This window comes from Gorilla gorilla, chromosome 12 (genome assembly GCF_029281585.2).
Source record: "Gorilla gorilla gorilla isolate KB3781 chromosome 12, NHGRI_mGorGor1-v2.1_pri, whole genome shotgun sequence".
In the NCBI taxonomy this organism is placed as follows: Eukaryota; Metazoa; Chordata; class Mammalia; order Primates; family Hominidae; genus Gorilla; species Gorilla gorilla.
The window spans coordinates 31,702,528-31,716,916 of record NC_073236.2 but is presented as its reverse complement, the minus strand read 5'-3'; the positions used below and the strand labels follow the sequence as shown (position 1 = coordinate 31,716,916).

Genomic DNA, 14,389 nt, shown 5'->3' with positions numbered 1-14,389 from the left:
CAGATAAACTTACCTGATTTAAAAAACTAACCTGTAAATGGATTTCTTCTAATTTTTCTACTGCCTGCATTGCCTTTTCATCTAGCTCCAATTTATATTCTTGTAGTTTACTAAGTTCTACCCTATTGTTTTCCATATGTGTCTTAAGATTTAATATTTCTTCTTTCAACATCTTTTTATCCTCCTCAAGTTTTTCACATTCCTGTTGTACTTTTTTCATAGATAAAAACTCCTGTTGAAGAACTTGATTGTCTTTAGCCAAATTGACACATTTTGAAGATAAAGCTTCCTTCTCTGCCGTAAGATCATCAAACTGCATGAATAAAATAATATAGCTTGATAATGAAGTAGGCTGAGAATAATCTAATACAAAACCAATAGCAAATTTTGAAATGCATTTACTTGCAATAAAATGTTATCTGTAATGCAGTGGATTCTTCAAATGTGAACCCTTAAATTACTCAGAATTTTAAGAACAAAGTTAAAGCTACCATGAGTCACAAAAATATATTATTTGCTATCATCATCTTTGCCACAGAACTTTTGCACTTCATCTTACTTTTATTTTTCTGATAATTCATTTTTGTTCCTCCTTAGATGGCACTAAGTTATCTCTTAGTAAAAAGTGTCTAACCACCTTCCCTCATTATCATTCCCCATAATATGTCAAAAAAACGTTTCAGAGGTATCATATTGAGTTATTTAGGCCAAAGTCAATAAATGGCTCTCAGAATAAGACTTTGAAAATAATATAACACTCTATACTAGGCATGGTGGCTCATTCCTGTAATTGTAGCAATTTAAAAGCCTGTGCCAGAATGATCACTTGAGGCCAGGAATTTGAGATCAGCCAGAGCAACATAGTGAGACCCCCATGTCTACAAAATTTTTTTTAAAATTAGCTGGGCATGGTGGCTCATGCCTGTAGACCCAGCTAGTTGGGAGACTGAGGCAAAAGGATGGCTTGTACCCAGAGTTCAGGGCTGCAGCGAATTATGACCACATCACCGCACTTCTGCCTGGATGACAGACAAAGACCGTATCTCAAAAAAACACAAAATAACGAATCCTGTAAATAAGGATTCTGATGCCATAAGCCTTTCCTTAAACTGCAAATGTTTCATGCTAATTTGAATTGCATTTTAAGAAGTAATGATTCTTGGGGTAAAGGCCATAGAATACACACCCAGAAATAAATCCACATATTTACAGCCAACTGATTTTGGACAAAGGTGCCAAGAACATACACTGGGGAAAGGACAGTCTCTTCAAATGAATGGCACTGGGAAAACTAAATATCCATATGGAGAAGAATGATACTAGCTTCCTATGTAACAGCACATAATGAAATGAACTCAGAATTGATTGAAGACTGACATTTAAGGCCTAAAATTATGAAACCACTGTAAGTAAATGTAGGAAAAATGCCTGAGGACATTAGTCTGCACAAAGATTTTTATGGGTAAGACATTAGAAGCATAGGCAAAAACCAAATGATAGACAAATGGTATTACATTAAGATAAAGAGCTTCTGCCCAGCAAACTGAGTGAAGAGAAAACCAGTGGAGTGGGAGAAAATATTGTCAACTATTCATCTAATAAGGGACTAGTATCCAAAATATACAAGAAACTCAAAAAACTTGACAGTAAAAAAAAAATCTGAGTTCAAAATTGGGCAAAATATCTAACCATACTTTTCTTTAGAAAAAAGAAATACAAATAGCCAATAAATAAATTTAAAAATGCTCAGTATCACTAATCCTCAGGGAAATAAAAATCAAATCTTCAATGCGATACAATCTTGCTTCAATTTGAATAAATTGCTATCATTGAAAAGACAAAAAAATAACAAATGCTGGTGAGGTTCCAGAGAACAGTAAACTCTAACATGCTGTTGGTGGGAAGGTAAATTAGTGCAGCCACTATAGAAAACAACATGAGGTTTTCTCAAAAAGCTAATAATGGGACTGCCAAGGGATCCGGCAAACCCACTATTGGGTATTCAGGCAATAGAAAAGAAAACAATAGATCAAAAAGATACCTGCACTCGTATGTTTATTGTAGCACTATTCACAATACCTGATGTATGGAATCAACCTGCATGTCCATAACCAAATGAATGGACAAAAAACTGTGGCACACCAACACAGTAGAATACTATTCACCGTATAAAGGAATTCAGTCCTGTTATTCGTGGCCATGTGGATCAGTCTGAGGGATGGTATGTTAAGTGCAGACACAGAAAGATAAACACTGCACATTCTCACTCATATGTGGGAGCTAAAGAAAAACTGAGGGCTGGGCAACACGGCTATTGCCTGTAATTTCCTAGCACTTTTAAAGACCAAGGCAGGAGAATCACTTGAGGCCAAAGTTCCAGAGCACCCTGGACAACATAAGTAGATAGCTCTACAAAGTCAAAAATCAGACAGGTGCAATGGTGCATGCCCATAATCCTAGCTGCTCAGGAGGCTGAGGTGGGAGGATCACATGAGCCCAAGAGTTTGAGGCTGCAGTGAGGTATGATCAAGCCACTGTCTCTAGTCTGGGTGACTACAGTTGCCCAGAGCCCGACTAGACTAGCAAGGCCCTGTCTCTTAACAACAACAAAAAAGCTCACAGAGGTGGGGGGGGGGGGGGGAGGATGGTTAATGGATACAGAATTACAGTTAGATGAGAGGAATGAGTTCTGGTGTTCTGTGGCATTGTAGGGTGAATATGGTTAACTATGATTTATTGTATATTTTTAAAAAGGCAGAAGATTTTGAATGTTCACAATTCAGAAAATGAAAAATGGTTGAAGTAGTAAATGTGCTAGTTAGCTTGATCATTACACACTATATACGTGTATCAAAATATCACTCTATTGGCCAAAATTGTGTATATACATGTCAATTAAAACAAAAGAGAAGCTATATTTATCCCATTAAAAAAACAGAATATGGGCAATCCTTACTGACTTCCTTCTAATGAATAGAATGCAGTAAAAGGGATATCATGTGGCTTCCCTATCTCAGACTGCTTTCCCTTTGAACTCAGCCCCCAGACTGTGAGTGAGATCAGGCCAGAGAGACAGCCTGGGAGTGTCAGTGTCAATATTCATGCTGCCTGCTCCAACCAAGGTTCCAGCCAATGGCCAGCATCAACCGTCAAACACATGGGGAAGCAAAGCTTCAGAGCATTCCATTTCCCCAACTGATCAGCTATTCCTAGGGAAGCTGAGGGGAGCAGAGATGACCTGTCCTGGCTAAGCTTTTTTCAAACCACAGGTTCATGAACAAAATAAATGTTTTTCTTTTAAGCCACAAAACCCTGGATAATTGTTAGAAAAATAAGTTTTAAAAAGAGACAACAGGAAACATAACTTATGCAGAGAAAAGAGTCTCCTTTAAAGTAGGATCTAATAAATGTTGAGATTAATTTCTTGATGGCAAACATTATTGAGAAGCAGTAGATAACCAGGAGAGAGACATAAGCTGCTGAGGACGAACATTTCCTAAAATCCCCTTCAATTATGAACTCTCATAACAAGGCAAGGGTGTCTCCTTACAATTTCCCCGCAAGTTAGGAAATAAGACTGCAAAGAAAGAAGATGTATGATTTGAAAAACAACTAGAAATACTTGGTTAGATAACCCAAATCAGACACTTGCCTGATTTCAGTTAATGAAAATTCTAAAAGAATAAGCTTTGAGTATTTATTAATCAATCTAGTATTCAATTTTCATTTTCCTTTTCTCAATGAGGAAATAAGGAGAACATTATGGAATGATTTTTAGTCTTCACAGAAGTAAAATAAGCACAGTATGCTTTGAGTGTTAAGACATCAAATGCAATTTCTCCTTTATCTTACTTCAAGCTTGTTTGTATGGAGAAGTTAAGACCATCCCATCTCTGTATTATACTACAATGCTTCTCTACAGCACACAACTTGGCTCTGAAATTTCAAAAGTCAAAATACTAATCTACTATTTGTCTCTGATAAATTGCCTGAACACTACCTGATTTTGAAGTGCTGCACTCCTAAGACTTTTTCTGGGAATGAGTTAAACTTTATATCCCAAGAATCCTCTACTGAGCTAGAAAGCAGAGCTGTGCATCTCTGTTTCAGTAAAAGGAGGTCAATACAGGGAACTGTGGTTTTTGAGAATGCAAGATCTGCACCAAGTAAAGGATTAGATGCAGTGCTACCCAATAGAACCAGCTACCAGGTGGAAAGAGGATCTGCGAACTACAACATGATGACTTCACATGATTTCCACTGAGGAAAGCTGGCAGCTCAGACTTCTCCTTCCTGGATGGTAAACATCTATGGAAGATTCTATAAATTATAATGTGTTAGCAAAACATAAGGCACTAAATATTAGACTACATCAGCAGATCCTGTGATGAAAACTTACTGAAAATATAACTATAGAGGGAGGCAATGGAAAAGAGACTAAAGGTTTGAATAGAGAAAAAAAGAAAGAGTGTCTTGTAAGCCTGACTTGCCATCATGTCTTAGAGTAAGTAAGGTATAAGCTGGCCAGAGATTCCTTTGAGGCACAAAAGGTGACGTTAAAGATATTCCACTAAATTTAATTTTTATTATGATATAAGACAACTGGTAATATGCAACATGCTTGAAAAAAACTTCTCATTAAATTCAATTTGGCCTTGGCATAATAATAGATATAAACAAACTAAGAATTGATAATCTACAAATAAACCTGCACATTTACAGTCAATTGATTTTATACAAGGTTAACAAAAGAACAGAATGGGAAAAGAATAGTCTTTTCAACAAATGGTGCTGCGACAACTGGATATCCACATGCAAAAAATAAATAAAGTAAGAAGAAAACCCTGGCATAAATCTTTGTGACTGCATTTGGCAGTGTTTTCTTAGCTATGACTCCAAAGGAAAAATGGATTCAATGAACTTCAAAATTGAAAACTGCTGTGCTTGAGAAGACAGTATCAAGAAGTGAAAAGGTAAGATACTGACTAGAAGAAAGTATTTGAAAAGCATGTATCTGATAAGGGACTTACATATGTAGGATATATAAAGAACCTTTGCAATTCATAAATAACAAGATAACCCAATTTAAAAAATGGGCAAAGATTTTGAATAGATATATTTGCAAAGAAGATATAAAGATGGATAATGAGCACAATAATAGATGCTTAATGTAATTAGTCATTAGGAAAAAGTAAATCAAAACCACATGTGGCATCACTTCACACCACAGGATGAAACCTTTATTCAATAAAAAAGAGAAAATAAGTGTTAGGAAAAATGTAAAGAAATTAAAGCCCTTATCCAATGCTGCTGGGGATGTAAAGTGGTGCAGCCACTTTGGAAAACAAACTGGCAGCTCCTCAAAAGGTTAAGCATGAAGTTACCATACGACCCAGAAATTCCAGTCATGAGTATATACTCCAGAAAATCAAAAACATATGCAAGCACAAAAACTCATACATAAATGTTTACAGCAGCATTATTAATAAGAGTGAAAAAGTGGAAAGAACCAAAACGTCCATCACGTTTGGGTGGGAAAGAACCCAAAGGTCTATCACCTGGTGAATGGATAAATAAACTGTTTGATGTATCCATACAATGGAATATCACTCAGCAATAAGAAGAAACTAAGTACTGATACTGTATTAGGAGGAGACAGCAAAATGCCTAGGCAGATAAGGAACGGTCCCCGGAGAATCCCCAACAAGCCTCACAAGTGTTTACACCAGACGTTATGTGCAGATAAGGGAACCTGGACTTGTCTTGCCTGGACATGCCGGCAGCAGACCCGAGGCCCACAAGCACTGGGGGGATGGGGTGGAGTCACCAGGAATTCACGCCTTATGCAGAGCTGGAGCCTGGCCGCTTCAGCTCCTGTGCTCCTGGTATTCAATTGTGAGGTGGAAACCTGTTTGCAGGATGCCCCTCTTTGCTGAGAGCTTTCCTTTCACTTCATAAATTCTGTCCTCCTCACCCTTCAATGTGTCTGTGTGCTTAATTTTTCCTGGTCATGAGAGAAGAACCCAGATTGAGCTGAACTAAGGAGCAAAAACCCTGCATCAATACCTGCTGCAGCACACATGCAGCATGGAAAATTATGCTACGTGAAATAAGCCAGTCACGGTAGACCACTTGCTTTTCATTTCAGAGGCTTACAGGCAAATCTATACAAAGAAGGTGGGTGGTTACCTAGGGCTGAGGGAGGAAGGGAAAACTAGTGAAGATAGCTAAATGATGTGGGGTTTGTTTTTAGGGTGATGAAAATGTTCTACAATTGATTGTAATGATGACTGCATAACTCTCTGAAAATACTAAAGTTAATAAATTGTATATTTTAAATGAGTGAACTGCATGGTGTGTTCATTATTTCTCAATAAACCTGTTACCCCCCACCCCAAATTAATTTGGTACTAGTGATTTTGGTACTAGTGATCTGGAGACAGGTTCTGCTTGGTTTCAGATCACTGGCCAGGGTTCAAGGCCTAAGAGAATCAACAGCATGTCCTTTTCATAGAAAAAGAGATTTATATTTTAAAAGCTATCCTTTTCATTAGTTTCAAGTCTGTAAAATTAAATGAAAAATCTTTCACTGCTTAAAGCACTGACAGATTTATATTGAGGAATAAGACCTTGTTTTCCTTGGCCCCAATTTCTATCTAAAGGGTCTGGGAATCACACCCTTCAAACTATCAAATCTCATCAGATGGGTTTTGTTAACTCTTATAATGTGGCTTCCTTTCTAACCTGATTCTGGTGCAGCATCACAGAGAGAAGAAGCTGAAGGAAATCAAAATATTTTACCCCCAAATATATTTTTTTTGTCATATTTTGAAATGGCTGCTGCAGGGCCAAGAGATTGAAATGGCCCTCATTAACGTAGCCCAATCTCTCCCCTTCTAGGTCTTCCCAGATCTGGGGAAGATTAACTAAGAGCCTGAGGCATTTAAAGTCTGAAAAGATATATTTACCCTCTATTTTCTCAACATATTTTGGCAGAATTTGGGTTTTTCCATTATCAATATTTTCCAAATTTACATGATTTTTAATACCAAAACTGATTTAAAATTACCATACGTTGGAATATAAATTATTCTATTATAAAGATACATGCATTTGTATGTTCATTGCAGCACTATTCACAACAGTAAAGCCATGGAATCAACCCAGATGTCCATCAGTGATAGATGGGATAAAGAAAATGTGGTACATATACACCATGGAATACTATGGAGCCATAAAAATGAATGAGATGATGCTTTTTTGCAGGGATATGGATGAGCTCAAAGCTGATATCTTCAGCAAACTAATGCAGGAAGAAAAAAACAAACACTGCATCTTCTCACTTATAAGTGGGAGCTGAATAATGAGAACACATGGACTCAGGGAGGGGAACAACAAACACTGGGGCCTGTTAGGGTCAGGAGGGAGAGCATCAAGATCAATAGCTAATGCCTGCAGGGCTTAATATCTAGGTGATGGATTGATAGGTGCAGCAAACCAACGTGACACACGTTTACCTATATAACAAACCTGCACGTCTCACACATGTAATCTAGACCTTAAGATAAAATAATTTTTTTAATTTACCTTCTGTTTTAGCTTCTTAATCAGAATATCCATTTTCAGTTGATCTGTTTTTAAGTCTCCATGGCAATCAAAGTCTTCATTTCCAAATACATTTAACATATTTATTGTCATTTCCAGGAGTTTCTTGTATCTGCAGAAATGTACAGAACTAGTAAGTCAAGTATTTTTAAGAGTAAATATTTAATAATTGTTTAAACATCTGTTATGGCATATCAAAGAAACAAATCTATAAACTATGTTCCTTTCAGTTTCAACTGAACATAGTTTGAAAGCATTCTATATGAAATTATAATCTTAGATAAATAATATGAAGAACGATTTTATGGCATATATGGCAGGTAAAGTGATATTATAGCCATACCGTGTTTTTGTTTTGTTTTTTGTTTTGTTTTGAGATGGAATTTCACTCTTGTTGCCCAGGCCAAAGTGCAATGGTGTGATCTCAGCTCACTGCAACCTCTGCCTCCTGGACTCAAGTGATTCACCTGTCTCAGCCTCCCAAGTGGCTGGAATTACAGGTGTGTACCACCACGCCCGGCTCATTTTGTATTTTTAGTAGAGACGGGGTTTCACTGGTCAGACTGGTCTTGAACTCTTGACCTCAAATGATCCACCCACATTGGCCTCCCAAAGTGCTGGGAGTACAGGTGTGAGCCACCACACCTGGCCTAATCACACACTTTTTGTAAATAAACTACTCATATCCATGTTGGTATGCTAAGTAAAATAACCTATTACTAAATATAAGCCATAACCCAGAGATGAGTAACCAAGATAACTAAAACACATACGTTTAAAAAGACACAAAAGCACATTTTGATACCCACTGACCACAGTCTATGAGAAGAAAAAAAAGTACACACAAAAAGCATCAAGGAGATCATTCAATGTAGAAAAAGAGAAGAAAACATCTTTAATATCTGAGTTGAGGAGAAAAAGGATACAGGCAGTTTTAGAAAAAAGGAAAGGGGCAGAGAGATGTGTGACAATTTAAAGACTTTGAAGAAGAGATCTAGACAACTTTGCTGACATAATGTCAACAAAATGAAAGAGATACAAAACCATGTAGAGAAAGGCAATGACAGAAAAATGTTGATTCTAATCAGAAAACCAAATTAAGTGCTCAGTAAATAAATAGAAAAGTAGCTGTGTTCAGGGCTTCAAAGACAGATTCCATTGTTTCAAAAAAAATCTGTGATCAAAACATGAATGTTCATTTTACTTTTTCTTTAAGTTATACATATATTTTTATATATATGAAATTTATTTATGTAAAACAAGTTTAATAACATGTATACTTCATGTATACAACAGAGGTACTCATGTACAATGAGTAAATTTCCACGTTTTATATCTAAAAGAAAAAGAAGCAGAAACAAAATATAAGCTACATATCAAGATAAATTTGATGTTAAAGAATGACACAAACAGGTCTTCTTTAAACAATTGGAATGCAGCAGAGGATACTACAAAAAGAAGAAAAAATGACCACAGACAGCAAAAAATATCTTCAGAAATAAAAATTCAAACTACATAATGAAGAGTGCACTGGACATTATATGTCCAAGGCGTGGTCATTGTTTTCAAAATCATTAAAGAATAAGTGGCCGGGCATGGTGGCTCATGTCACTTTGGGAGGCCGAGGCGGGCAGATCACGAGGTCAGGAATTCGAGACCAGCCTGACCAACTTGGCAAAACCCCGTCTCTACTAAAAATACAAAAATTAGCCGGGTGTGGTGGCACATGCCTGTAATGCCAGCTACTCAGGAGGCTGAGGCAGGAAAATTGCTTGGAGGCATAGGTTGCAGTGAGCCAAGACCGCGCCATTGTACTCCAGCCTGGGAAACAAAGCCAGACTTTTTCTCAAAAAAAAAAAAAAAAAAGAATATTTTGGCATTCAAAAAAAATTTCACCTTGCCCCAGCAGCTCAGCTGACTCCCGCCCCCATGACACACATCTAAAAAGTTGTGCTGTGAGTTTCTGAAATACATTTTAAAATAGAATTCATTTAATTATGAAAATGCAAACATAAAATGAATTTGTATCTAGGTTTTAGTCAAGTAAAATTAGAGTTAAATCAATTAATAAATGGCTAACATGTTCTACAATATGAAAACCATACCCAGTTGCCTCTTCTTCTAATTCATCATTTTTCTTTCTTATTCGATTCACATTATACTTCAGTGATGATATTAACTCAAAAAGTTTTCTTAATTCTTCATTTTCTTTTTTAGGCTTAAAAAAAGTGTTTAAAATTATTTTTGTAAAATCTGGAGACCCTCTTTCATCTCAAAAATATTATTTCTCATAAGTGGATGAGTAATATGTATTTAGGCAGGTGTATAAAGTGCATTTTATAAACCTGATGCCAATAAGGTCAGATTTCAATAATAGTCACTTTTCTTAAAACTGCTAAAAATGATTCAAATTTTCATCATTACCTTTTCTGAAATTTAAACTGCCAACAATGTTTGTTACAAATGAGGGTTTTTACACACAAAATACTAAGGGTTAGTTAAAAAAAACAGAGTAGTTATATTTACACTTTAGTTTTTAAAGATGCTCTAGAAATATTGTTTTTAATAGTTTAAGACATTCCAAGTTTTCTTAAATTATATCTTACTAAGACAAATTTCAGAAAACTCTTATCTAGTTCCCATTTCATTTTTCATCCTCATCTGTCTTCAGGCTGAGCTAAATACTGTCATTCTAAGTATTCACCCAGAGTTTTCAGTTTTTCCCTTTCTCTTAACCATTTCTCTTTAAATAAAGTTTATTTTTTCTATAATAAACAAAAACAACTTTTGTCTACTTTTTTTGGCTTTTCTATTATCCTGTTTCTCCCCTTCCATTGCACTCTATGACACATGGTCTCATTCAGAAATCTTTTTTCATCAATTATTGTGTTTTTTATACTGAAATCTGATTTTTAATAATTCCAATAAAAAAGTCCAACGGTCATGAAGGACTTTATCCTGCTTTACTCAGCAGAGCAGTGACCAAATGCTCCCTCTGCTCCTCTGACCCCGCTTCCTTTCTAAATGCAGTGACCTCTGTTCTTCAGCCCTATCCCTTTCTATTCCTCTGACCCCGCCTCCTTTCTAAATGCAGCGACCTCTGTTCTTCAGCCCTATCCCTTTCTATTCCTCTGACCCCACTTCATTTCTAAATTTAGCAACCTCTGTTCTTCAGCCCTATCCTTTTCTGGTTTTTTGTTTTGTTTTTGTTCTTTGTTTTGAGATGGAGTCTCCCACTGTCACCCAGGTTGGAGTGCAGTGGCATGATCTCGGCTCACCGCAACCTCCACCTCCTGGATTCAAGCGATTCTCCTGCCTCAGCCTCCCAAGTAGACAGGATTACAGGCATGTGCTACCACACCCAGCTAATTTTTTGTATTCTTAGTAGAGACGGGGTTTCACTATGTTGGTCAGACTGGTCTTGAACTCCTGACCTCATGATCTGCCTGCCTTGGCCTCCCAAAGTGCTGGGATTACGGGTGTGGCCACCACGCCCGGCGGCTATTTCACTTTTTAAATTCTCTCAGGACTCCTAAAATCTCAAAACTTTGACCTAGATTCCCTAATCTACATTTCCAGCTCTGACCTTTTTCTTGAGGTCTCTTCCTTCTAGTACACATATTATAGACAATATTCTCCACCACATGCTCATACATTGCTACTTGGTGCAGATTACTTTTGTAGATAGTGAATCTTGTCTATTTTATGTTGGTTCTTATTGATGTTACTTGAGTATACTGTTATTTTCTAATCTCAAAGGGGGACTATCTCACTGTTACGATACTAACCAGTATACTTTGTCCTCTTTTTCATTCTTTCTTCTTTTTTGGACCAATATACTTTGTCCCTTTTTTTTCTCTTTGAGATGGAGTCACACTGTGTCATCCAGGCTGGAGTGCAGTGGTGCCATCTCAGCTTACTGCAACTTCTACCTCCTGGGTTCAAGTGATTCTCCTGCCTCTGCCTCACAAGTAGCTGGGACTACAGGTGCACACCACCACGCCTGGCTAATTTTTGTATTTTCAGTAGAGACAGGGTTTCACCGTGTTGGCCAGGCTGTTTTTGAACTCCTGACCTCAGGTAATCCACCCCTCTCAGCCTCGCAAAGTGTTGGGATTACAGATGTGAGCCATGGAACCCAGCCCTGTTTTTCTTTGATAATGAAAACTTTCCCATGAGAATCAGATTATCAATTGTTTGCCTTTGTTTTCTTTTAAAGAATTTCCTTTTCCATAGAGATATGGCACGATGAACATCTTGTTCTAAAGTTCCTTTTGGGGGACACTTAACTATGTCATTGGGAAGCTTCAGTAAGTAGAGATCTCCCTTCTGCCCATTCAAGATTCTTCATCTCAAAATGGTGTCTACCAAATGTCTTAATCCAGGTAGTCCCTTGCTTAGAAATTCATGAAATAAGAACCTTCTCGAGAAGTTAGAGGCTATGGATTGAGACGGTTTAAAGCTGCCGCTTATTATATGTTTTACTCCCAAGGTAGACATCAAAGTGGCTAATAATTCTATGTCTGATATCTAACTCACTTCTATGGGAATCTATACAGCATGTTCTATTTATGAGACAGAGTCTCCCTCTGCTACCTAGGCTGGAGTGCAGTGGCTTGATCACTGCTCACTGCAGCCTCAATATTCCAAGCTCAAACGACCCTCCTACCACAGCCTCCCAATGTAGCTGGGACTACAGGCATGCACCACCATGCCTCAGCTAAGTGTTTAACAAAAATTTTTTTTTTTTTTTAGAGACAGGGTCTCACTATATTGCTCTGGCTGGTCTCAAACTCCTGGGCTCAAGCAATCCTCCTGCCTCAGCCTTCCAAAACCAGGTGTTTAACTGGGGACTAACATGAAGCACTTAGAAGACTACATGGAACATAGCGAGCTACATAAAATATTTGCTATTAGCATAATAATTTTATTGTATATCTTAACAAAATTGTGTATTTTACGCGGGTGGCATGCCAATGGAAGTAGTCTCCTATAGCTGCACTGAATCATTCTTAACACTGAGAGTTGCAGCAAATGGGGGACATAATTTATAACTTACTTTTCTCTCTGTATGACTCATTAGGCAATGACTATGTATGTACTACAATGTAAATAGCACCTCCTGGATGGAATAGTACGTAACTGACATGACCAGCAGAAACAGGCTAAAGACACTGAGCTGAAAACCCTGGACTCTATTGCTAAGTCAAGGCTCCTGAATCCGTTCCCTCTGAGCAACTGTTGCTGTGGTGCTGCCTTCACAAGCACTCTGCTGAGCACTCAGATTGAGGGGCTATGCTACCCTTCATCAGACAAGCTGCACCCAGAACTGTTCAGCTGACAGACTGGGAGCAGTCCAGAAACACAGTAATGGCTGCATAGTGAAAAAAGGCCAATTTAGATTCTTTTTCATAGAGAGAAAAACATAAACACATGATTGAACGCATCTCCTGTATTAGACTAATTGGGTTAGATTTGATATTTAATTGCTAAAAATATATTTAGAATATAACCTTACTGTGTCAAGGTCTCAAAGAAGAAATAATTGGTATGGTATAAAGGATTGAATTGTATGCTACAAACTTCTAAGCTAAAATATTTCCAATGTATGCAAGGATAGGTGGCATACATATTATATATTATTCCCCCATTAAGCAAATTTATAATGAGAGAAAATTATCTTCCATAAAAAAAAGCCATGTAAAATTAAGGACTAAGTTTTTCAGCACAGACTAGACAATGATTGCTAACACATAAGGTCAATGACAGAACAGTCAGAGAAAGCTTCATGAAAACAAAAAAATTGTCTGCCAGGTCTGAATGAATGAGGCTAGATGAACAGAAACTGAGAAGGAAGAAAGGACAGCATGAGCAAGACAAGTGCTGAAATCTCCCCAATTAACTCTGAGGATAAAGTCCAATGGCAGGGAAATAAAAACCCGTGTCCACATAATAACCTGTAAGTGAATGTTCACAGCAGCATTTTTCATAATAGCTAAAAAGTGGAAACTAACCTAAAGGTCCATCAACTGATGAATGAATGGAAAACCAGTATAGCCATGGAATAGAATATCATTTAACTACAAGAAGAAATAAACTACGAATGTGTGCTAAAACATGCATGAATTCTGAAAACATTATGCTAAGTGAAAAAGCCACTCACAAAGGACTACATATTGTATAACTCTATGTATATGAAATATGCAGAACAGGCAAACATATGGAGACAAAAGTAGACGGTGGTTGCCTACAACAGGGGTAGGTGGAGGGACATGGAGGAAGGCTGCAGTCATGCCTAGGAGATGTGGGGTCACTTTTCAGGGTGATGAAAATGCTGTGAACATACTAATAGACACTGAGTTGTACATTTTAAACGGTTGAACTGTCTGATATGTGAATGACATCTCAGTGAATCTTTTTAAAATCCAAAGGCAGGATCAAGATAATTTTCTCAACTCTTAATTTTTGATGTACGTACTATATCAAATCTAAATATTTCTACAGTTTTACAGTATATTTTAAATAAAAGATAGATAAAGAAAATGCCTAACTTTTCAAATAGTTTGTAAATTAACCTAAAGCACGCACATTTCAAAGAATAGTATAATGGCCTTTCTGTACAAGTTAAGCTAGAATCTGTGAAACAAACAGACACAGATTCTGTGTCCATTTCGCAAAAGTGAAGAAATAAGACAATTTTCTGGAACATTCCATGAAACATTCTCCTCTGATTTAATCTGGCCTGCCTCATCAGAGCAATACAAAAATTACTTAAAAATACTGT

The 14,389-nt window shown here is 37.1% G+C and overlaps 1 pseudogene; it reads right to left on the bottom strand.

Moving 5' to 3' along the window:
* Positions 1–9,897, bottom strand: part of LOC129523584 (ankyrin repeat domain-containing protein 18B-like) — a 35,581-nt pseudogene extending 25,684 nt beyond the window's left edge.
* Between the last annotated feature and the right edge of the window lie 4,492 nt (positions 9,898–14,389).